Source organism: Ailuropoda melanoleuca, chromosome 1 (assembly GCF_002007445.2).
Source record: "Ailuropoda melanoleuca isolate Jingjing chromosome 1, ASM200744v2, whole genome shotgun sequence".
Lineage (NCBI taxonomy): Eukaryota > Metazoa > Chordata > Mammalia > Carnivora > Ursidae > Ailuropoda > Ailuropoda melanoleuca.
The window spans coordinates 12,823,369-12,846,630 of record NC_048218.1 but is presented as its reverse complement, the minus strand read 5'-3'; the positions used below and the strand labels follow the sequence as shown (position 1 = coordinate 12,846,630).

The window sequence follows — 23,262 nt, the reverse complement described above, 5'->3', positions numbered from 1 at the left end:
TTAAAAGAAGTACGTATTCTAGCTACCAGAACTATTTTTTCTCCATCTATACAGCCTTCTAATTCCTGAGTAGAAGAATGCTGTGGGGAAGAAGATGAGCGTTACAGGGCATTATTTACAAAACACTGCAGGAAAACAAAATTGAGTTGTATCTGGTAGAATTTTTGTCTGATCTGGGTGGGGGAAAGTTCTTTCCTGTGACTCCGGCTGCAGAATTGACCCATGACATGGACGAATGAAGAGCCTCACTACGTTCTTTTGCAATCAGCAGAGATGCTGTGGTTGCAATGTGCCAAGAAGTACTCATTTTGCCTGGAGTGGTTGGCTCCACCAGGGAACCTGAGAATGGTTAGAGTACTCAGTTTTCTGCGAGAACTGCAAGGAACTCAGGTTCAACGGAAGGCAGCTACGCACCACGCTCCGTGCTGGGGGTTTGAGCCTCGGTCCTACTGCATCCATCAGGGCAAATCTTGACCTCAACAGTCACCTGCAGGGTGGTTTGGGGGCAAACTCTACATATCACCCCTCTCCACACAGAACAGTTCCTAAACCACTGGGTTATTACAAGCACTGAAGAAGATCATCTATGTTACGTGACTAGCTTCGTGCCTACCCCGTGGTCAGTTTGCAATAAATTCGTTAGCTACGATTCCATCGTTACTCAGCATTCGTACACTGTGAGAAGTGCGCTGTAGAGAGCCACAGTTACTGGGGCTTCCTGAAAACAGGATGCCTAACTCACTGAAACTGGGTCCGTGCTGTAAGGAGGATGACATGAGTCACCTTAAATTTGTTGTGGGGCAACAAGGGAATTGACCGATGTAGCCTGAAGACGTGATCTACTCGATGTGTCGCGGCGCACACACCAGCGGCACCGCTTACATTACACCGACGGGGCATGAACGCTGCACGTACCTCGTTTTTCAGCCTCATTCTGATTCATCGTCAACTCCTAGAGTCCATTTCTGTGTCAGGTGTCAAGCAGTTTTCACAGGGAAGTGTGCGTGCTGGAGGTGGGGAAGGAATTACCAAAACTCATCTCCAGCTTCATATACATGCCAAAATTGACAAGGTTGAGGGGTCCCGTGGCCCCAACCTTCCAGCCTGAGGTGGGCTGACAATATGACAGATGTCAGAAATACTGTGTCCATGAAAGTTGATCCGTAGCTTCTCCTACAAAGTCTGACAGACCAGAACTTTCTTTTTCACCTTAAAAAAATACGCCTAAGGAGCATCCTTTCATTTTTAACTCCTTGAAAGTTCCAGAAACCAAAGTATATAAAGGGGTATTGTACTTGCCCTCAAAATACCCAAACTCGTGCACCAGGCTCTCTTACTTATGTGACCTTGGGCAAGAAAAGGATCTACACTGAAACTCCAAAGGAAAAATGAGGATGTAAGATTATCTAACTTACTTATCTACCTAAAAAGACTATCAAACAGTCTACACAAGTATGTTAACTTTGACTCTGTTCATCATGACTTCAGTGCCCAAAACTGTTCCATAGTTAGTGAATTAATGAGAATCAGGAAGTTTCCCCTTGCCTTAAACCTTAAAAATGAGGAGCAGAGTGAAGGGGGCCATAGAGGTCTTAGATCAAAATCCCGAACAAGTCAGAATCCTGAATATTTATTTTATATGTAATAAGCACCAAAAAATTTAGTTTTTAGTACTCATATTTAGTCTAAAAATAAGTATTGGATAGATGGATGGATCTGGGGCATTGAAAAATTTTACATGGTTCAGAAATTAAAGAAAATTCACTGGTCATCTTCTTTACTTATCTTTTAACCATCATTTTATTTAACAAAGGACTCAGTAGTGAGTGACTCTGAAAAATAGATAATCTAGGGGCACCTGGGGGGCTCAGTCAGTTGAGCATCTGACTCTTGGTTTCGGCTCAGGTCATAATCTCAGGGTCATGAGATTAAGTCCTACATTGGGCTCCACGCTCAGCACGGAGTCTGCTTGAGATTCTCTCTCCCTCTCCCTCCCCCTCAGCCCTTCCCCCTGCTCATGCATGTGCACCCTTTCTCTCTCGAAAATAAAATCTTAAAAAAAAGAAAGATACATAATCTAAAATAGAATTACTAACCCAAAAAAACCCCCAAAGAAACCCAAGGGATGATAGAGAGAGTAAGGGTAACCATGCACACCCTATCAAGCTACCCGGCCTGTTCCGTTTATCATAAGCTTTGTAACAGCCAACTCCAATTGAGAAAACATGGCAGCTGTATAATTCACAATTCCTGATCAATTGTTCAGAAGAAGGATGAATGTTCTTGGTACCGAGATCAGACAGAAATTTCCACGGTGGTCCTCTGAGGTCACTGTGATGTGCTAAGCAATGCTCTGGGCCATATCCTTCCACATGGGCTCAGTGACACACTGCATATGGATGTTTCTTCTTGAGAATTGATTTAAAAAGAAAATCACGACTCAGTAGCAGAAGTTCTGAAGAAGTAGGATACTGCTGAAGAGTGGGGAGGCTGCATAACCTTCCAGGAAATTCTCCTCAGTCACTGTTTGCTCTCCACAGAGTCTAGAGGGGTGGTAAGCGGAAGGGAGGGCTCTCTGGCTCAGGCCCAAGTATGGCTGGGTCATGCTACCAGATGACCACCCTCATCTGGCAGGAGGGGAGGGAGCCACCAGGGGTGAGCCTGTGCACCTCGCGTGAAAACTGAGACTCTGGCACAGAGAAGAGGTGCCGTACCTCGCCTCCCAGGAAAACCACGTGACAACTCAAGGCAGGACAGGGAGTCTTAGCACAGATGCACGGGCTATGATGGGGGTTCCAAATTCCTACTCCCTAGAGCATGGATGACATGGCTTTGGCTCAACCATGCTTTTGAGAGAGGTAAAAGCAGACACCTGTATCAGCTGAACAAAATCCCTGCCGGTTCCCATATCTGAACACTGCGCTAGGTTTGAGCAGCACTACTTGCTAGTAGGTCCAAATGTACCCCAAGGTGACGAGGGAACGTGTTCGTAGAATCAGTATTTTCCAGCCAGCTATAAGTCAAGAAATCTCTCCTAAAATAATATCTTTAATTTTAGAGCAGTGAATCTTTGGCAATACTTAACCAACAGGTTCGGCGGGGACAGACATTACCATATTTCACAGGAGTAAAGTCAGTGTGTTTCAAAGTGAAGTAACGTTCTACCCCGATCCAGCGCGATCTACCATTTATGGAATGCTTACTATCTGTCTGGCAGCGTGTCAGTGGCTTTAGGCCAAAATACTCTTCTAAGTTTCCCTCAGTTCTTGGTGTTTATTGTCTTGCAGCTACAGTTGGACACTGGCAACTGCCAACGCTTACAACCCCAACATTGCATCACTCACTACGAAGCTCCCTCCCAGCTTCGTCCGAGAGAGTTTGGAAACAGCCAGTCCCAGAGGGCTGTATTACACAGCTGGCCATCAAATCTCCCCAACACCCCCAGGGGCTAGCCCAACTAGGGCTCAAATGAGGCCCAGCTTCCCAAAATGGATTGAATAGCTTTTTCAGGACAGACCACGAGAACCACGTAATTTCTCAAAAATCTAAGTAGCATCATTCCCACTAAGAAGCCGCAAAGCTACTGAACACTTGAGAATTCCACCCAACATTCCAAGAGGAGTGACCATGTGCTGTGAGAGCCCACTTAGCTCCGGGCTCCTAAATTCTCAATTTCAAGTTTGAGTCATGTCAAGAATAGCACGCCCATGTCACTGCAAGAGAGAACGGAACATATGATCCCCAGTGAAAATGGAAGTGGAGCTGACCATAGTTAACTGCTAATACTGAAATCTGTCCTTCAGCATTCCACCATGCTGTGGCTTAACTTAACAGGGTGTTCCCAGGGAGGGAACGAGGTGCCCGTGAGAGGACAGTGGGAGAGGATAGTGCTCCGTTCAAAGTGCTTCCATACCTCCTGCGAGACCTACCAGAGTGTACAATCCTTAAAGTGCGCACCAGAATTATCTTCTCCAAAACACATCAATGCCTTAGTTAGAAGAGATTTCAAATGACATCTGTTCCAAAATCAAGTCACCCAGGTCCCTGTCTTCGGGCAGACCTGCCTCCTAGTCCCTCACTAGCTGTAGAAGGCTCTCCAGGCACAGGAAGAAGCCTTGGATCCCAAACCACTAGGGCCGATGGGTGTGGGTTAGGACAGCTCTTCTTTCACGGTCAGAGACTACACAGCTCCAGAGGGGGAGTTTGGCTCTAGTTCTTTCTGGCTTTTCACACCTTCGGTTTATAGCCTGGAGACTGACTGGAGAAAGGGGTGTCTCCATTCTGAAGGACACGGCCTTGGGTGAGCAGTTGAGTGGAAGGGTACTCTAGGAGCAGGGACTCTCACACTCGGCAGCTGCTGTCTACCTCCAAGACCTTCTCCAGGCACTCCCAGGTGACCCAGCGGTATGAAAGGGCCGCCTGCCACTTCCATGCTGGTCTCCAACCCCTAAAACCTGGCCTCTCCTTTCACCTGTTCTCTCGCTGAGCAGCCAGGAGGCAAGTCTTTCAGCCCAAAATGTAATCGAGCTGTCAAAAGGTCCCCCTTCTTCATCAGGAAGCAGAGCAGGATGTGGTCACCCTGGCGATTTGGTTCCATTTGCTGCCATACAGGTACGACAGTTCTCTGACCTGGAGCCGCCTCTCCCACACAGCATGGGAGGGCCACCCTGTGAGTCAGGGAAGAGCTCCCTGGGGTGAGGCCGTGCACCCCAGCAGCCAGTATGGCAACTATGCCTGCCAGCAACAGGGGCTGGGACTGCCTTTGACAGAGGAGAGAAAAAATACCACAAGCCCCTCTGGAGAGGTTAATGGGCTGGGGAGCCCCTGATTCGTGCTGTTGGTCCCTCATGCTTGAGCCTAAAGGGCCCATCAGAAAGAATCACGCCCCCCAGCTGGTAGCGTAGCTGCTCCTTGGTTCTGTTCCTGCTGCTGGTGGTATTTGTGTTGGTGAAGGCATGCGTGAGATGGCAAAATTCTCTGAGAGAAAATGACTAAAGAGATTTCAGTAAACCAGATACTAAGGATGAAGAGGAAAGAAGAGAAACTAAAAAGATAGTGTGTATGTGTGTATATATTAGATTAACAACATAATTTAGTAACCAAAACTCAATCAGCAAATATGATAGCTGGAAACACAGCTGCCCTACATAAAAAGGGACACTGTAACAGCTCCTGTGTAATGCCACTGGTAAGGGGATACTAGGAACATCAATCCTGATATGTGCTTAGGTGGTAACAGAGAATTTTAAAGACTAAGGGAAATATTTTAGTGCAGCAAAGAATCTTCAATGTCAAATAAGATGCTTTGTGACAAAATTTGTTTTGAAGATTTTACTTATTTATTTGGGAGAGAGTGAGCAAGAGAAAGAACACGAGTCAGGGGGAAAGGGCAGGGAGAGAGGGACAAACAGACTCCCTGCTGAGCAGGGAGTCCAACATGGGGCTCGATCCCAGAACCCTGGGATCATAATCTGACCTGAAGGCAGATACTTAACCGGCTGAGCCACCTAGGCACCCCAGATTTATGACAAATTTTTAAAGGAATTCCTCCCAAGGATTTTCAAAATGGTGTTGATTCTTTACCTGTAAGTTCCCATCTTCTAAAAAGGAAGAAACTGGGGCACCTGGGTGGCTCAGTCAGTTGAGTGTCCGACTCTGGGTTTTGGGTCAGGTTGTGATCTCAGGATCCTAGGATCAAGCCCCGAGAAGGGCTCCACACTCAGTGGGGAGTCTGCTTCTCTCCCTCTCTTTCCCTCTCCCTCTACCCCTCCCTACTCGATCTCTCTCACAATCAGATAAATAAATAAATAAATAAATAGTCTTTTTTAAAAAATTAATAAATAAAAATTAAAAGGAAGAACCTAGGGTTCACTTATGAGACAAGAGTGACAGAACAATGTTCCACAGGCCTCCCAAGGTAGTCCCAAAATGCTCTTTTACTCTCTCATTTTAAAGTAAAAAAAAAGAAAGAAAAAGAAAAAAAAACCCAAAAACAAAAAAACCCTTTTAATAGCACATATGAAAGTAGATCTTAAATAGTTATGCTTACGGCTATCCAAAAACTGCTTGTGAATTGTTTGGGGAAGAATCTACATAATTTTGCTAACTGCTACCAAGAGTAAACTCAACCAACATCTATTGAGCACCTACTATATGTCCAGGATGAGGAAAGAGACCATTTTCCTTATGATGCCCCAAATCTGATAAACGATGGTCACCTATCCACATGGAGACAGGGCTGTCAGGGCTCATCTGGTATTGTTAATAGTGAATGATAAGAAGAAATAGGCTAATTCTGCCAGAAGAAGCTGTCTTTGAACCTGGTCCTGATGGGCTAATATGATTTGGCTTAGCTTGTGAAGATGGGAGGAAATAAACAGAGACAGGAGGGAGTGTGCAAAAAAAGGGGGGGGGCGAGGCAGAACTTTCCAGGGAAAGAGCAAAGGCTCTGAGGGCCTAAGGCATCAGTTCAATGTTGTAGAGAGGTAGATGCATGAGAGGAGCTGGAGGTGGTAGGGCTAAAAAGATGGGTTGCGGCTATGGCTGCTACACAAAGGACTCAGACACTATGCGTAATAGAGAATGTGATGGGATCTTATTAGCAGAGATGTGCAATCCAACACTTCTCCCCAGCGCGCCCTGGTTAGCACGGAAGAGAAGGTGGAGGCTTGCCGCCACGAGCCACACAGGCAGTCATTGGCTGGAGATAAGGTGGCCTAAACTGGGACAGTGAGAGCCCTGAAGTAATAAGAAAGACAGGCGGAGTCGCCAGGACTCAGTGGCCCCATATTTACTGTCAGAAATGAGGAGGGAAGGAGAAAAAGAAGGGAGAGATGCTTCTGACGTTTCTAGTTTGATAACTGACAAAGAAGGTGACAGTAATACCTTCCACCCTGAGGTCAGAGCACCCGATTCCAAAATTTTATCCTTGAGGGGTGGGAATTCATAGTGATCCTACTAGAAATGTGGTGTCCCTTCCATAAAGGCACAGAGCAACCAGGGTTGGAATACATTAGCAGGGCATGGAAGGAAGGAAGGGGGGGAGGGAGGGAAGGAGGCGGGGAGGGAGGGAAGGAGGGGGTAGGTGTAAGGGAGGGAAAGAAGGAAGATGGGAGGCACGAAGGGAGGGAACATAGGAAGGAGGGAAGAAGGTAGAAACCCTGCCAAAAAGCCTGGATCAGGAAGGATTTATGGAGACAGAAATATTGGCTAATTCCATTGTATAATTGAAGAACTTCAAACACACACACACAACCTCTGATGACCTGTAAGAGGCCAGAAGTTTAAAACTTTATCTCAACTACGCCTTCTATTGACTCAGCCAATGGCTACAATAACAAATGGATGAAATAGCATCAATAATTTAACACAAAAATAAAATGCAGCCTCAGGCTTGGTGCCACGAAGTTAAAATGTAAATCAGATTTGACTTCAGCCCCCAGAACTCTCTAGGTCCACAGGACACCCACCATGCTCCTGACTCACCCTGAAACTGGGTTTATCATCTAAATAAGATCGTCGGCTACAGTGAAACGCACGTGGGACTCACACAGCAGCACACCAGACACCACTGCCAATGTAGCATTTGAGGACAATCACTGCCCCTTTCACGCATGAGTGAAATGGGATGCTGACGGCAGTCCTCAGACCATGGTCTGGTTATGCCAGAGAGCACTGGGGTACGGCATGTGACAGTGGGTTCAGAGCCGTGGCAGGAAGGACATGGACACACTTTACGGCCACACGCAACTCGAGTCAATCCAACCTTCCTGACCATGCATCTCTTTAAAATAAAAGGATGGTCTAGAAGTTTCTGTGCTCCTTATACTTGAAAGGAAGTCCACGTTTCTTTAACCTGCTTAAGTTAAAACCTGTATCATAACTAGAACCATCGTTTGAGATTCTCTTTCCAGTAAATTCGTGATTCAATTAAGGCAGGAAGTGCCAGTGAACTTGGCCCTGGCAATGCAAGACGGAACCACCAATTCTTACTTTAAAGGCTGGTGCAAGATCCTTTTGGCAGAATAACGACCAACATTCATCCTAACTGAATTAAAAATTGGGAGGGAAATGAAAAGCACATGAAGTGGTTGCAGACTTGATTTTTAAAAGTAGAAGGGAAAAAAAAAATCAAATGACTTTTTTATGACTACTCCCTGTAGTCAAAAGAGGATAATCCGTCTCTTTCACATAAAGACAGTTCCTGGGAAACCATGGGAACGTCTCTGCAACAGCGATACATCAAAGTCCCCGTGCAGAAAAACCGATACATAAAATCGCAAAGCAAATCTGTTTCTTGTATGACAGCAACTAGCTTAAAAAGCCTGACATTCATTGCCAAGTAATATCTATGAGACCACACACAAAGCAAGCAAAACAGACACTAAGAACTAATGAGCACACTCCTGTCCGGGGCAGTAGTGTGCAAACGGTTTTATGGGCACCCTCATTCAATAAAATAGTTCTGAGCATGCCCATTTAAAACAGGATGAGTGCACGTCATCGCTCATTTAACTAACGTATAAATTACACACATGAGCTATTGTTCAAATAAATGACGCACATTTCACCTTTCTGTGTATGTTAATAATGTGCATAATTTATGTGAACCAAAAAGAAACAGGCAAAAATTTAAATGCACAAGATAGAGAGAAATATACATTCTGAAATTTCCTTCTCACACCCTAAGGAGAGCATCTCATGCATCCATGTGACATTGAAGACTATTGTTGCACAGAGAAAGCTGGTCCAGAAATGGAGAAAAGACGGCATGTGAAAAGCTCACAGGAATGCCACCTGACCTCAGCATGAACAAAACCATTTGGAGGACCTATTCCTTCTCCCTCTGCCTTCGATCTTATTCCACCTTGGTCCAGGCTTACTGTGTCCCCCAGGGGCATGGTGGATAGGTGGGGTCTGCAAGTTGCAAGAGAACTCTCCAGCAGCAGAAACAAATGTCATTGTGGTAATTAAAAAAAAAAAAAGTAATAATAAAATAAAACAGTAAAAAAAAAATTTTGTTTGTTTTTTTAATACTATTATCATTCAGGTTTTTGTTTTTTTTTTTTTGTTTGTTTTGTTTTTTTTGGACAGAGAGAGAGAAAGGCAGCACAGGGAGAGAGGGAACACAGGCAGGGGGAGTGGGAGAGGAAGAGGCAGGCTCCCAGTGGAGGAGCCTGATGTGGGGCTCGATCCCAGGACTCTGGGATCACTCTCTGAGCCGAAGGCAGACACTTAATGACTGAGCCACCCAGGTGCCCCTAAAAAATAAAATTTTTTAAAAAATTTAAAAACAACAACAAAAACTATCCCCAGATCTGTGGCTAATGTTTGTTTCTTAAGCCTATCTGACAAATTCCTCAGTTTCCCCATCTGTACAGTCTAAATTTTTCCCAACACATTAGGCTTCCTGTGAAGCAACATCAGAGCAGTGTCAAAAGTCAAAATCTCCCAGAATCTTTAGGAAGGTAACATGTCACTGGGTCTGTGAACACATGCGGAGAACTTGAGGCAGCTCTGAAGTTATGCACTGGCAGGACTAGCTCTCACTGGGGGCCATTACATTGTGTTTTCTGCAATCAAGACGTTAGTCAATATCCCTTCGCCGGTGCTTAATTAAAACAATGCCAACGTGTAGAAGAAAAAAATAATACAGGAAGGAGGGACTCATTTTTGTAACCTGCTTATCTCCACCCTCCAGAAGACAATACAATGACTGGCCAAGAGGCAATAAGCAAAAACAAGTTTCCAAGCATGGCTGCATTTTTTGGTGTGGGGGATCTCAGACAGAGCCAGGATGAGTAGCCAAGAAATTATCAGTTACATAGTCTGGAAGGGAAATAAAGGTCAGCAACAACAACAACACACAAAGAAAACTCATTTTTGAAATATTTTTGAATGAAACTTTGGTCCTCCTAGGTAGGAAGAAAAGGTTTCATCTTCTGGAAGAAATCCTCATTCTGTCTGGCCAGCTTCCCACCTGGAAAAGCACGGGTAACTAAAGGAGCTCAAATGGCCGTGGCCTCCCAGCAGCATCCGACCCCCACCAAAACACGATTCCTTCTCTTGGATTCCATGTACTTTGCAGATATGCCTCTGACCCTGACTGCCGGTCCTGCCCATAGCCTTCTACAAAATTCTCCATGTGGAAAGCTTTTCTCTTTAATAAATTCACTTCCTTCCACACTCCCTGCTACCTGAATGTCGGTCTTCAGTACACATCCCTCTTTGTAACCCCCGTCCGGACTCCTTCAGGGGACTAACCAGTGATAGTTCAAATCTGACACACTGTTTAGGGTCAAAACCTTCCACACTTCGGATTCCTCCCAGAAGGTAGCATGATTTGTCCATGGAACGCAGACTTTGGGTTCAGTCAGATCTCGCCTTCATCTGCCATCAAATGTCCTTGTGACCTTGAGCCAGTCACCTAACATGCCTGTACCCTGCTTTCTCCATCTGCAAAATGGGAAATTTGCCTTGAGGGTTTGCGCTGAGGATAGAGGCAATGGATGTGAAAAACACTCCTCCTTAGTATTTCTTTGGGACTTCACGCACGTTCATTTCTTTCTTTCCATCTTTTCCTTCTTCCCCTCTTCTTCCTCCGAAGTCCCTGAAGCACTCTCTATACCTTGCTCCCGCTATTTCTATCCTTCCGTTTAGGTCTCCCTGCCTTTAATCCCCATCACTAATATCCCTCTCTGCTGCCTGCTCAGGGCATTCATCACTGCAAACCCAAACTAACGCGCATTCCAGATGCATGTAATGTCCTTCCAGAATCCAGTCCCTTGAATCCCTGCTCTGCTACCTGACATACAAACACCCCTGGCAAGGCCAGCAGAGAGAAGATCCATGAGGATTTAAAGGGGCATCTTTCTGAAGAGTTACGCTGACTCAGATTTACTCAGGAGGTTAGTGAGGGCAGAGGAGTTGGGGCAGGTTGATAATGGAATAAAATTTTATATGTCTATGATTTTTTAAGGTGAAATACCCATCTTTTCCTCAAAATAAAATGGCACATGGAGTGGCTGGAAGTTAATTCTCTTTCTTATGTTGGAGTGTGTTATTGGAAAACTGCAAAGCTCTGGTCTTCCAAGATTTGCTTCACCACTTTCCTCCTCTGAATCCCCACAGTTATCAGTTATTGGAACACTTGTCTTAATCCGTCTCTTCTAGGGGGATCGCCAGCTCTTGAGGGAAGGGATTACAGTTTATTACTTTTTGACATGGTGTTCCATCGCACACATGTCCTGTGTTAGGGTTCTCTAGAGAAAGGGAACCAACAGGATGCAAATGGATGGATGGATGGATGGATGGATGGATGGATGGATGGATGATGGGCGGATGGACGGAGATACGGATATTTTAAGGAATTGGTTTATGCAATCGTAGGGGTTGGCCAGCTCACAATCTGTGGGGCAGACTGGCAAGGTGGAGACCCAGGGAAGAGACGCTGCTGCTGTCTTAACTCCAAAGGCATCTGGAGGCAGAATTCCCTCCATCCAGAAGACCTCAGTCTTTACTCTTACAGGGCCTTCAAGGGATTGGGTGAAGCCCATCTACACCATGGAGGAGAATCCATTTTACTATAATCCCTGATTTAAATGCTAATCATATCTAAAAATTACCTCATAGTAATATCTACATGGGTGTTTAACCAAACAACTGGGCACTACAGCCTAGCCAACATATAAAACATAAAATTAACCATACACGCCCACCAGACTTTCTCTCCATCACCTAGTAATGGCATCAATGTCAGGCAAGGAACAGAAAGAATACATATTATTCCCTCACAAATGTTTACAACAGTCTATCCAGCAGGTGCTCCTGACTGACCCACCAGATCTGAGCTCTGAAAGAAGATCTACTTGGGGTGCTCCTGGTAGCCCCAAGCTCCAGGACATTAAGGGGTCACTGAGGACATTGGCCTCACTTTCATGATGTCATCTCTGACATATATTTCTAAGAACATTATTTAAAGATTTTATTCTTTTTTTTTAAAGATTTTATTTATTTATTTGACAGAGACAGCCAGCGAGAGAGGGAACACAAGCAGGGGGAGTGGGAGAGGAAGAAGCAGGCTCTCAGTGGAGCAGCCTGACATGGGGCTCGATCCCAGAACGCCGGGATCACGCCCTGAGCCGAAGGTAGACGCTTAATGACTGCACCACCCAGGCGCCCCTAAAGATTTTATTCTTAAATAATCTCTATACCCAACGTGGGACTTGAACTTACACTCCCGAGATCAAGAGTCACATGCTCTACCAACTGAGCCAGCCAGGGGCCCCTGTCATATATTTCTAGATAACTGGATCCCTCTGAGCTTATGTCTGCTGGTAGCCAACATCATCAAGAGTTATGGCTCTCTTTTACTTCAATATGGAAAACAGTATCAAAACATTATTTGCAAAGTGGAAAACACAAATACACTGGCCCTCACTCCTAATCTTCTCCCACCCTCCACCGCATAATACATAAATTATGAAGGTCCTGGGTACACAAGCTTCCCCATGGTGACATTTCTGCTCTAGCCCTGGATCTGAAATCACCACCCTCTCCCACCCCTAAGCCAAGACTTCAAGCACACAGCAGGGTGGGGAGGGGGTGTCCCCAGCATGTCCTCAATTCTAATGCAGCTGGGCTTGAAGTTGAGCTTGAAAACCCAGTGATGGGGAGGAGGGTCGGAATGATTGTTCCACACCCTCCTACACCCTGCTCATGACTAATGCATCACGCTGGGAAAGCAAGTCCTCCGAGCTAGCTGGAACTGACAGGTCCACATTTAAACCAAACCAACCCTTGGAAGGCTCAGGCGTCACTACAGCCCTCCCAAGCCCCAAGCATGCCCCCTTCTGAACATATTCACCTAGAGAGAAAACAAGCTGAGAGAGTTCATTTAGGAGTCCTAATTCTGCTTTTCCATAGGGTAGGAAGCTTGAATTTTCCAAGGACCAAACCAAAGAACATGCACAGTAGGAAGGCAATGATTATTCCTCTGTGAGCGCCACGATAACTTGACGCTCTGAAACTTGGGGCAAATCACTTAATTTCTCTAAGGCTTCATAATTCCTCCTCAGTAAATTCAGCACCTAGTGGGGCGCCTGGCCAGCTCAGTTGGAGAAGCACGGGACTCTTGACCTCAGGGTTGTAAGTCTGAGCCCCCGAGTTGGGCGTGGAGATTAGTCAAATAAATAAAACTTAAAAAAAAAAATTCAGCTCCTAATAAGCACTTTCAAAATGTGAGCTTCACAGAAGAGGGAGCTGTTGGAGGTGGGGGGATGCAATGGGGGGCAAGGGGGGTTGGGAAAGGTATTGCGTCTATAATCAATGTAGGGACTTGCTTTTCCAATAGTGATTTTCCATTCAAAACAGCATCCCTGAGAAGAAGGAGGGGATTAATCAAGTGCATTCATTCACTAGAGCTCGATGATCAAAATAATATCAGCCTTCTGGTTCCACCAATGTCTCACTTGAGCAAGCACAGGGAAGTGGGGACTGTGTGTGGCTGGAACTAATGTTGGCACCAGGGCGCCAGCCCTAGAAGCCACCTGCTTTGTTCTGTTTCTCTCCCTCCATCCCCACACTCACAGGAACAGGCTGCCATCTGCGCTGTACCCGCTAAGCTCAGTTTTCCATAAAGGTAAATAAGATCATGACGATTCTCATCTAAAAACAAAAATTCCTCTGATCATTACTTTCAGAGCTCAATCCCAATTCAACTCAACCCAACTCCATGTCAGTGTGTGCTGAGCACCTTCCCTTGGCTGGCTGCAGATCTCACGGGCATGAGATGGGGAAGGCTTCAGGCTCCTGCAACAGCCTTAACGGCTGAAACAAAAACCAAAAAGCGCAATGTAAGACCCAAAAACTAAGTACCTACAATGAGCTCAGAGTACATGAAAAATGAAGGGGTGACTTAATAAAATTCTTTATACCAAGAAGAAGTTCATGTCACCAACACTCTTTACAACAAAACACATACTCTTCACAGGGCAGGGTAAAAAAACACGCACAGATTATGAGCATATACACAACAGGGCAGGATGGCAGTTTAATGGGACTGTGATTTTTTTTTAAGCTGAATGTTATGATTCCTCAGGGGGAAAAAAGGTGATGGTCATTTTCGTATTTGAATCTATAATTGGAATACTGCTTAAATCCTTAAAAACGGAAAGATTTCTAATTGTATGTGATATGTCTATCGTCTAGAGTATGAAACAATAGCCTGACCATGATTAGAAGCCAGGTCTGCCACATCCAAACCGTGTTGTGCTCATTTCTCAACTCCACACTGTCTCTTCCAATAATTGTACACACTCCGTGGAAACACTGGAAATGTTCATAGGTGCCCTAAGAAAAATGCATTCATGGTCGAAGGAGGGAACTCAAGCTCTTGCAGTGAAGAAATGAATTTCACTTTTTTTAACCAAGTGTTTCCCAAACTTTCTTAATCACGAAAACTTTTTTTATGTGGGACATCTGTCAGTGGCCTGAAGGACCCTGAGTGTTTTGTGGGTTATTATCGTGGGGAACCATCTGACAAAAATGGGCTCTTTTTCATTACTATAGATTCAGTCTTCTTGCCAAATAAAGAGCCAACTCATCAAGGTGTTTACTTAACCGGCGGCTCCAAGTATCAATGTCATCACCAGCACTACCCACATCGAGTAGCTTCCCTCTCAATTTTCTATGTTCCTTTATCCAGATTTCTCCATCAACCATAAAATAGACATGAGAAAGATAATAATGACTAAGCAGGCATCATCCTTGGCTCTTAGACTTGTTATTCACTGGGCATGGTCAGATCCATGCCAGGGTTCATGCGTGTGCTGGGGGGATAGTAGGGGGGTGTGCACACATGCCCACGTGTGTATGGGATAACTGGAGTATGTGTTTTAAAAAAAATCAAAAGAAGGCTAACAGTAGTATGCACCCCCACCCCAAGCCCTTTTTTTTATAAGGCCTGGTACATATGAGTCAGAGAAAGAAACGAATACCTTTCTGTGCATGAAATACCCACTGTGGGAGGGGGGTGCAGATGAACCGGAATACGAGATTTGGAGCCAGCAACTTCTTCCCACTAATTAAAACAAAAACCATCAACGATCAGGACGCAGAATTTCTAATTGTGGGCTTATTTTGTTTTTAACACAGGGGTATCCAAACACCTTTAAGATGTAGCAATGAATTGTTCAAAAATAACTTGTAATACGTTATGCCTATTTAATCCTCGAGAAGACCCCATCATCTCCCTCCAGGGTTCAATCAAATATAAATCTGCTCCACGCTTCTCAGAATGAAGGAAAACACGGCCCCGGTTTTCCAGGAGTAAGCCTGGCCACGTATGCACGCCACCACCCTCCTCGGCTTCCATGACATTTCTGAGAACGCAATTAACTGCTGACATTGACCCAGCTTCAGTGGAGCAAACACTAAGCCTGTCGACTGTTATTTCTTGTTGGGGCTTGCGCTGTTTGTTTGTGACGAAGGTTCGATTTATAATGGGAGTTTGTCAGCTTCTTTTGTTTGAACTCGACACAATGGGAAAAGCCCTTAAGGGTTAATTATTAATCTCAAAATGAAATCTGAAACAGATAATGAACAGGTCTTGAGCAATTATAGAAGACACCTAACAGCATCAGTCAAAATAAGGACTGTTCCCAGACCACAGTCCTCTCAAACGCAACCATATTTCATTAGCCATTAAGTGACGGGGACCAAGAGATTCGTGCAGACGGACAGACTCGGGTGGGAATTTTGCTTCTGCTACTGAATACCTACATGGCTATGGTGAGTTCACACCCTTAAGGCTCACTCTCCTCATTGGTAAAATGGAAATATTAAGAGTAAATGGAACGATCCATTGGAAACCACCCGACCTGTCTGAGCCACAGAAGTGATCAACAGATGGTAAATGTGGGATCTTTCATTATATCCAGATATTGATTAGTAATCATAATCACCAGGCTCCTGTACCATAATGACAAATTTTCAAAAAAATAAGCAAGTATGAAAAAATGATCTGTGAAATTAGTACCCAAATGTATGAAATCTCATTCCTTACTCATTGCAATGAAAACACATGAAGCTTTCACATGGAAGAGTTATGAGGGGGCATCCAATATCCCTCTTTGTTGATCAATAGTAAGGAGGAGAAATGACAACTCAAAAGACCATAGCCTTGTAAAAGAACACACCAAATCTTCAGCTCTTTCATGCTATTGCAAGCTTTTTGAAAAGATTATTGTTACCCAAAATTAAAGACAGAAACTTCATCTTCTAAATATAACCACTGTTGATTGAAGATAACTAGAGACAAAATTTAAGTATCTTGGAAAGAATATTGCCAATGGCAGTACACGTTACATCACCCAGAACTCGTCAGGAATGCACAAAACAAATCAGATTTACCAAATATAAACATATGAAACTATAGATACGCCAAAATACTAATTCTATAATATTTTGATTTAAAAGGTCACAGTTTTAAGGGATTAAAGCACAAATCCCCGATATCTCACAGTAGGAGGAGGTAATAATAAAATGTGTTTGCTGCCAAATGGACTCAGACCATCCAGCCCCAAAAGTCTGACTCAGAGTTGATAACTCCCAGGTATGCATGGAAGTGACAACAAGGATTGATCTGAGCTGTGAATTTTAGACCAGAGTTCATCTAGAAAATGAGACTATATGATGTGATCACTTTTTGTCAACAAGCAAGTATAAGCCACGACTATTAAGTATGAGATACTATGTGCCCAGTGCTCAGGACCGGGAAGAGGGTGGGGTATTCCATCAAGTCTATGACACAGGGATGATTACCCTCCCCGTCAGCCAGGAAGAGCCCAGATCAAGAGCCCAAGGCTGGAAACCAATGGCCTATTTCTTTAGGGCTCAGTTTATAAGAGCTAAATGAATACAGTGGAATTTAAAACTGTACAATAAAAACCCTGGGCTCAATTTCTCATTCTTCTCTAGACCCTCTTATTACGTAATCCCTAGCTATGGGATACAGACAAGGGCATTAAATGAGGACACCCTTGGGATTGAGAAAAATAAAAAAGGGACTCAGCTAGGAATTATACTCTAGGTGAGATAAAGTACACTAGACAAATGTAGTTGACCCGCCCCCACTATCCAGGTGAGATATTAGGCTCTGAGAATAGAAACATTGTTATTCAACCTAAAATTGAGATGTCAAATACCTTGCAAAACTGCCCTGCAATGTATCCCCGGTCGCTACTACATGACTTCCGGGTTTAGATCCGGATTGTACAGCAGCACTGCCTTCACAGTCATTCACATCGAAATGCCTTATAATTGTTTAAACAACAACAGAAAAGTACCTTTAAAAACAAACACTGGCAAAAAATGAGTAAAATAAAGCAGAAAGCAAATGACAGAGCGAATACATATGAAACTCTACCCCACGTTCCTGCTCACCAAAAGCAATGAAATGTAAGACATGGGCTCGGTGGGATTCTTAAGAGTTATGGTCTCTAGTAGGCTGTGAAAGCTACAGCTGTATTTGTATACTCTATTCGATCCTAAAGCAAAGAAAAAGCCCTTTGTTCAATTTCCTCAGAAACTCCAGACTGACCTATGGGTTCCCTATTTCAGTTAGTACTAAAGGTAGGATAAATGGTAAACAGCACCATCGAAGGGAAAGAACACAAGAGGGGGAACGGAACGGAACGGAAAGGAAAGGAAAGGAAAGGAAAGGAAAGGAAAGGAAAGGAAAGGAAAGGAAAGGAAAGGAAAAATCTTGGAAGCTTAGACTCCAAAAGGAATCGGGATAAGCCATTAGACCCTAGTCTTGAGTTTTCAAATGCTCTGTGTTTCTGGGGGGCCATCAGGTTGAAACAGAATCTTTTTCTAAGAAATCCATCCTACCAGCCTCCAAAATTGGGGACCCAGTTCAATGCAGCCAAGCACTTAGCACATGTCAAAAGTAAGAGGGACATACTGCAATGAAAACATGGTCAAGATCTCTTTACATGTAGGTATGGTTACTTAAAATTTAAGAGGACAAAAAGAACCTTTCCAGTTCTAGCAAATTCTAACAACAGATTGGGATATTATATCATTGACATGTTTGAATTTCTAAATTTACCCAACTCTTGTCTCAGATAAATATCTTTTGTCACACTGGTCCGTGTGTTCGTGTGTGTGTGTGTGTGTATGGGGGGGCAGAGAGGGAAGATATATTTATAAAATAAATGATAAAAATTTTAAATATTTTGCTAAACAGGGATGTTGCAACTGGCAGTGGTCATTAAGAGCACCACTTCGCTGAAATACGTCCTTCTAAAAACATGTAACTACAAACAATTTTTTAAAATTAAATTTGGAGCCAAGAATTTTAGTCGATTATTTTTAGAGTGGCAAATCATAATAAACTGTATAGAACAGAAAGTGGTAATGAATGAGCATTTGGTTCGAAAGCTGAGCAAAAAGGCTCCCAGGGTCAATGGGAGCTCAGCATGGAAGAGAACAGGGCAAAGAAGAGGGGGAAGGAGAGGAGAACACACACAATAAAGAGAAGCTGGCTCCCAGCATTTGTTCTTCCTTACAGGACCACAGATGACAGCTGGCAGGGTCCTCTGATGCCTCCAGCCAGCACCGTGCCCTCCTGTCCCTCAGCCTCAGCCAAGGCTCTCCTCGAAAAGCCACCCTTCTAGATCGCCTTAGAAATTTTATCAAGCCCCCATTGTGGACAGAAAAGGTGATGACAACATTTTTTTTTTTAATTTATTCGACAGAGAGAGAGAAAGACAGAGCGCAAGCCAGTGGAGCAGGAGAGGGAGAAGCAGGTTCCCCACTGAGCAAGGAGCCTGATGCGGGGCTCGATCCCAGGACCCTGGGATCATGACCTGAGCCGAAGGCACACGCTTAACTGACTGAGCCACCCAGGCACCCCTGATGACAATATTTTTAAACTCGGGTTTAAAGTGATGGCACTTCTCCTAAATCCTTGAATAATTTGTGTAAGAATGTGCCTGGAGGCACAGCCACCACCCTCCCATGCCAGCTTATAAATTCCAAGCAGGCTTCATCGTTTTTTCAATGTAACAACAAAACCAATTCTCCCCTAAACCTTCATAAAAATATCTATAGTGTACTGACCCCCAAGAGAAGCATAAAAAACCCAGTGACTAGAGTGAGGAGAGTATCCATCCAAGGGACTGGCCTGGTGTGGGGGTGGGGAGGTGCCCACAGAGGGGAGCAGCCAGGGTGCTTCAGGATCCAAGCAGAGTGAGGGATGGGGGGGGAGAATACAATGGGATAGAGGAGCCACTTGAAGGGGCCACCACAGGTCAAATCAGGAATGACCAGAGTATCAAAATAAACACTACTACTAACAGAGTATAACCCATTGACTAAAAAAGAAGGCCATGAGTCCATACAGATATACATAAATAAATTGAAAGTTCTGTAAGAAATAGGGGATCTAAATAATCTGAAAATATCTCTCTATAAAAAACACTTAGTGGGCGCCTGGCTGGCTCAGTCAGTAGAGCGTGCAACTCTTGGTCTCAGGGTTGTGATTTCTAGCGTTGGGTATGGAGATTCTTAAAAATAAAATCTTAAAAAAACAACACCATTTACTAATTACAAAGGTTAAACGAGTAACTTCCTAGCAGACAAGGCTGATGGACAGCATCTTCTAACCAAGAGACCAAGGTGAGTCGGCACTGTGAGAAATGAAACTGGTCAAAATTGTGAGTTCCCAGAGAACACACCATGAGAAGGACACACCATCACCAGCTCAGGGGTGTTTGCCAATGATGCAGAACACAGGTCTGATCTGTAGGAAACATAGAGTAAAACCAAATGGAAGGACACTGGACCAAAAAACTGCCCCGAGCTCTTCAAAAGTATCAAGATCCTAAGAATCAAGCCTGAGGAGGTATTCCCGACAGAAGGAGTCTAATCTAAAGACACATGACAACCCAACACATGATTCTAACTAGACACACGTGCTATTTAAAAGGACACCATCCTGGGATGCCTGGGTGGCTCAGTGGATTAAGCCTCCGCCTCCACCTTAGATCATGATCCAAGGGTCCTGGGATGGAGTCCTGCCTCGGGCTCCCTGCTCAGCGGGGAGTCTGCTTCTGCCTCTGCCCCTCCCCCTGCTTATGATATCTCTCTTTCTCTCTCTCTCTCAAATGAATCAATAAAATCTTCTAAAAAAAAATAATAGGGTACCATCCTTCCAGCACTTGGGACAAACGGCAAACCTACAATGGAGTAGTGGGTGGTAACATATCCATTCATTCTGTGATTTTGAGCCCCGGAAGGTGGTTGTATAGAAGAGTGTTCTCTTCCACACGGAGGAAAAAACCAGTCACGTCTGGGGTAATAGCAACTTACCCCCAAATGATTTAGAGAAAATAAAATTCTTTATCCTGTATTGCCAGCTTTTCTCAAAGTTTGTAACATTTCAAAATAAAACATTTTAAGCATGATAGCTTATTTATTCTAAGTCATATACACAGATACCAAACAGTCATGGGTCATTTGTATCATGAAACGATGAAACAATATAACAAGCAACTTACTACATTAAATAGGAGAATGAATGAGAAAGTATAAAATTGGCTAGTTTCAACTTAGAAAAAAAAATAAAACCCCTTTAGTCCACTCCAGTGGACCATCCAGAACACTGCCAGGAATGAAGGAACAAAACCCAAATCACTGCCAAGTGTCCTGCTTTTGAAGTCTACGTTGTCACAGACTCTGAGGATGTGGGTTCCAGGTAGAGATCTACCTCCAGAGAGCTCGGTGATGGAACCCCCTTAGGCCTTGGTTTTGTCATCCGGAAAGTGGGACGTTGGGCCTGGTCATCTCTCATGCTGATCGATTCCACTAGTGTTTCATACAAGGCTCCCCAATTCTGAGCGTGTCTTCAAAAAAGCTCACATCCAGCAGAGGGAGAGGGGCTTACTAACAGGTGTGGTGAGCAATGGTCCCAGTTGTAGGCACAAATTTGACCCCGTCCAGGGAGAACAGAGTATAAGGTAAGGGCAAGTGACAGGAAGATGAAGTCTCCACTGAATTTTGAGGATAGAAATTAAGAGTTCCCCCAAGTAGAATAAAAGGACGGGGAGGGAAGTTCAACAAAATGAGTCAAGTAGCATCACATAGCAAGTATGAGCAATGACCGGCTCTGGCGCCCCCTAGCTATGTAACCCGGGCAAGTTATGTAATCTGCACAATTTTCTCATTTGTAAAAGGGACATAATAACATTAACCAGGTCAACCTTTCATGTATTCCACAAACCTATAAATTTACTGTTTAAATCTATACTTAATCATTACATTGTTGATATAGAATATATTAATTACATACAACAAGACACTGTTGGTTATTTAAAATATTTGATAATGCAATTTATATTTAATATAATCTAAATGTTTTGGCCTCTAGGAGGGTTAAATGTTTTACCATATTCTGTAAGAGGCTCTGGCATGTAGTAAGTACTCAATAAACGTTTGTTGATATTTATTATGAGCATATGGACTATGGTGGTTCTAGGCTGGCATGGCTCAGGAAGAGGGTGCCGTGTGTGTGTGTGTCATGGGGGTGGGGGTCCCTTGGGCAACCCAGCAAGGGCCACCTTAGCTGGCTGCCAAAGACTATAAATGCCAGCTGAGGAGCTGGAACTTGATTCCGTCGATTCTGGGAGTCGCTCTGTCGTAGTCCTCACTTAGAGTTTATTGATTCTCAATTTAACAAGCTTGATTACCTGGTTTGTCAGCCCACGGTAAATTAACGGCAGGGAGAGTGAGAGGGAGCAGGGCTGGTGGGGAGGAGGCAGAAGGGACACGGAACCACACCAGATGTGACAGGGAGGAACGAAGCCCACACGATGAGCTCCGAAGCCTCACCATTCCTCGCCCTCTCACCTCAGTAACCTCTACTTTCCCAACCTCAGCACGAGACAATGATCCATTCTCTGGGAAGAAAACCAGTACCTGAGGATGAACTGATGGCCAACATGACTCTGTTGAACATGACTGGAAAGGTATGAAAAGTTTTAAATGATTCTAAAACTTTTAAAAATGAAAAGCTTTGGAATCTGTGGTGGGGGGGATCTTTCATCGGGAACAATCACAGAGCTGGAATTCTGCACTCCTAGACTGGAAAATCTGGCTGAAGACGTCCTCCTGAAAATTCAAGAGTGCTGTCTCTCAAACGAAACATGAAGACGTGGCCTTCTCACCCTGAAAAACCATGGTCAGTGCTAAACTCTGGGCAGAATGAGATACAAAGACGAGCATCAGGGCATCTCTAAAATTAGCACAGATCCCCAGAGGAACTGTCTGAAAAACCTGAATTTGATTATACCTAGAATGTATCATGCCTGACCAGTCATTTATCCCAGATCTTTGAGCAGGTAATAAACACATCATCAGGCAAAGAGAAAAGTCCCCGATGCAGCACTTGAAAAAGAAAAAATATATATTTCTTCTCCTTTTGTGGGAAGCTCATAAACACCTAAGGTAAAAATGAATCTGGAATTCAGACTCAACACCTAGCTACCGAGTCACGTAATTCCTCTTTTAAGGTCTTCCTAACAAAACACTTCACCTTCAGAAACCCTTAAGATTAAGTTTAAATACTCAATTGTGGTGGAGACATTAAATCAATTCCTTTTTCACCTGAGAAGCAAGGAAATGGAGCTTCCCAGCCCAGTCACCACTATGTGGGGGCCGTGTGCCTGCATTGTGGCCCATGGAACATGGGTTCAAAGAACACTGGCCACTTCCAAAATCTACCGGACACCTCTCTGGAGACTCTACAAGCACCTTCTCTTCCTTGCACACCAAATGCAGAAAAGCCAGGAGAAAACTCTAAGAACCAAGGTCCAACCAGATGGAGCAAGCTTGAGTCCCTGAACGACCTTGTGGAGAGAGACAGAGAAAGAGAGAGAGAGAAACTACCACCCCTTCCAGCCACCAATCCATGGGAACCATGATGAGAACAGTAAGTAAACCTTTGAATGTATGAAACCACTGAAATTTGGGATTGCATATTAATAAGGAAGACAGACTATCTGCCTTAGGCGAATGAACTTTGGCTGAGAATTTTCTGGATGGACATATCAAGCTACCAGCTCCAAAGAAATCTTGGAAATTTACCAAGGGGGTTAAATTAACTTCACAGACTTAACAGCCTGGACGCTCTGAGCTCCTAAAAACCCAGAATTCCCAGCTACCTTTCAGAGTTAGAAGTCAACTACTCCCAAATGGAAA

General features: G+C 44.2%; 1 protein-coding gene across 9 annotated transcripts in view; it reads right to left on the bottom strand.

Moving 5' to 3' along the window:
- The window catches only part of TIAM1 (TIAM Rac1 associated GEF 1), a 371,077-nt gene that overhangs the window by 141,452 nt on the left and 206,363 nt on the right, over positions 1 to 23,262 (bottom strand). Inside the window, exons 1-2 of one of the 9 annotated variants that reach the window (XM_034656420.1) lie at positions 1,952 to 1,962; positions 415 to 418 (exon numbers count right to left, since the gene is read on the bottom strand). The exons of the other annotated variants lie outside the window; for them this stretch is intronic. The gene's annotated coding sequence lies outside the window, so the exon portion shown is untranslated. Of the gene's footprint in view, positions 1 to 414; positions 419 to 1,951; positions 1,963 to 23,262 lie in introns of those variants that run through there. 9 annotated transcript variants of the gene reach the window in all.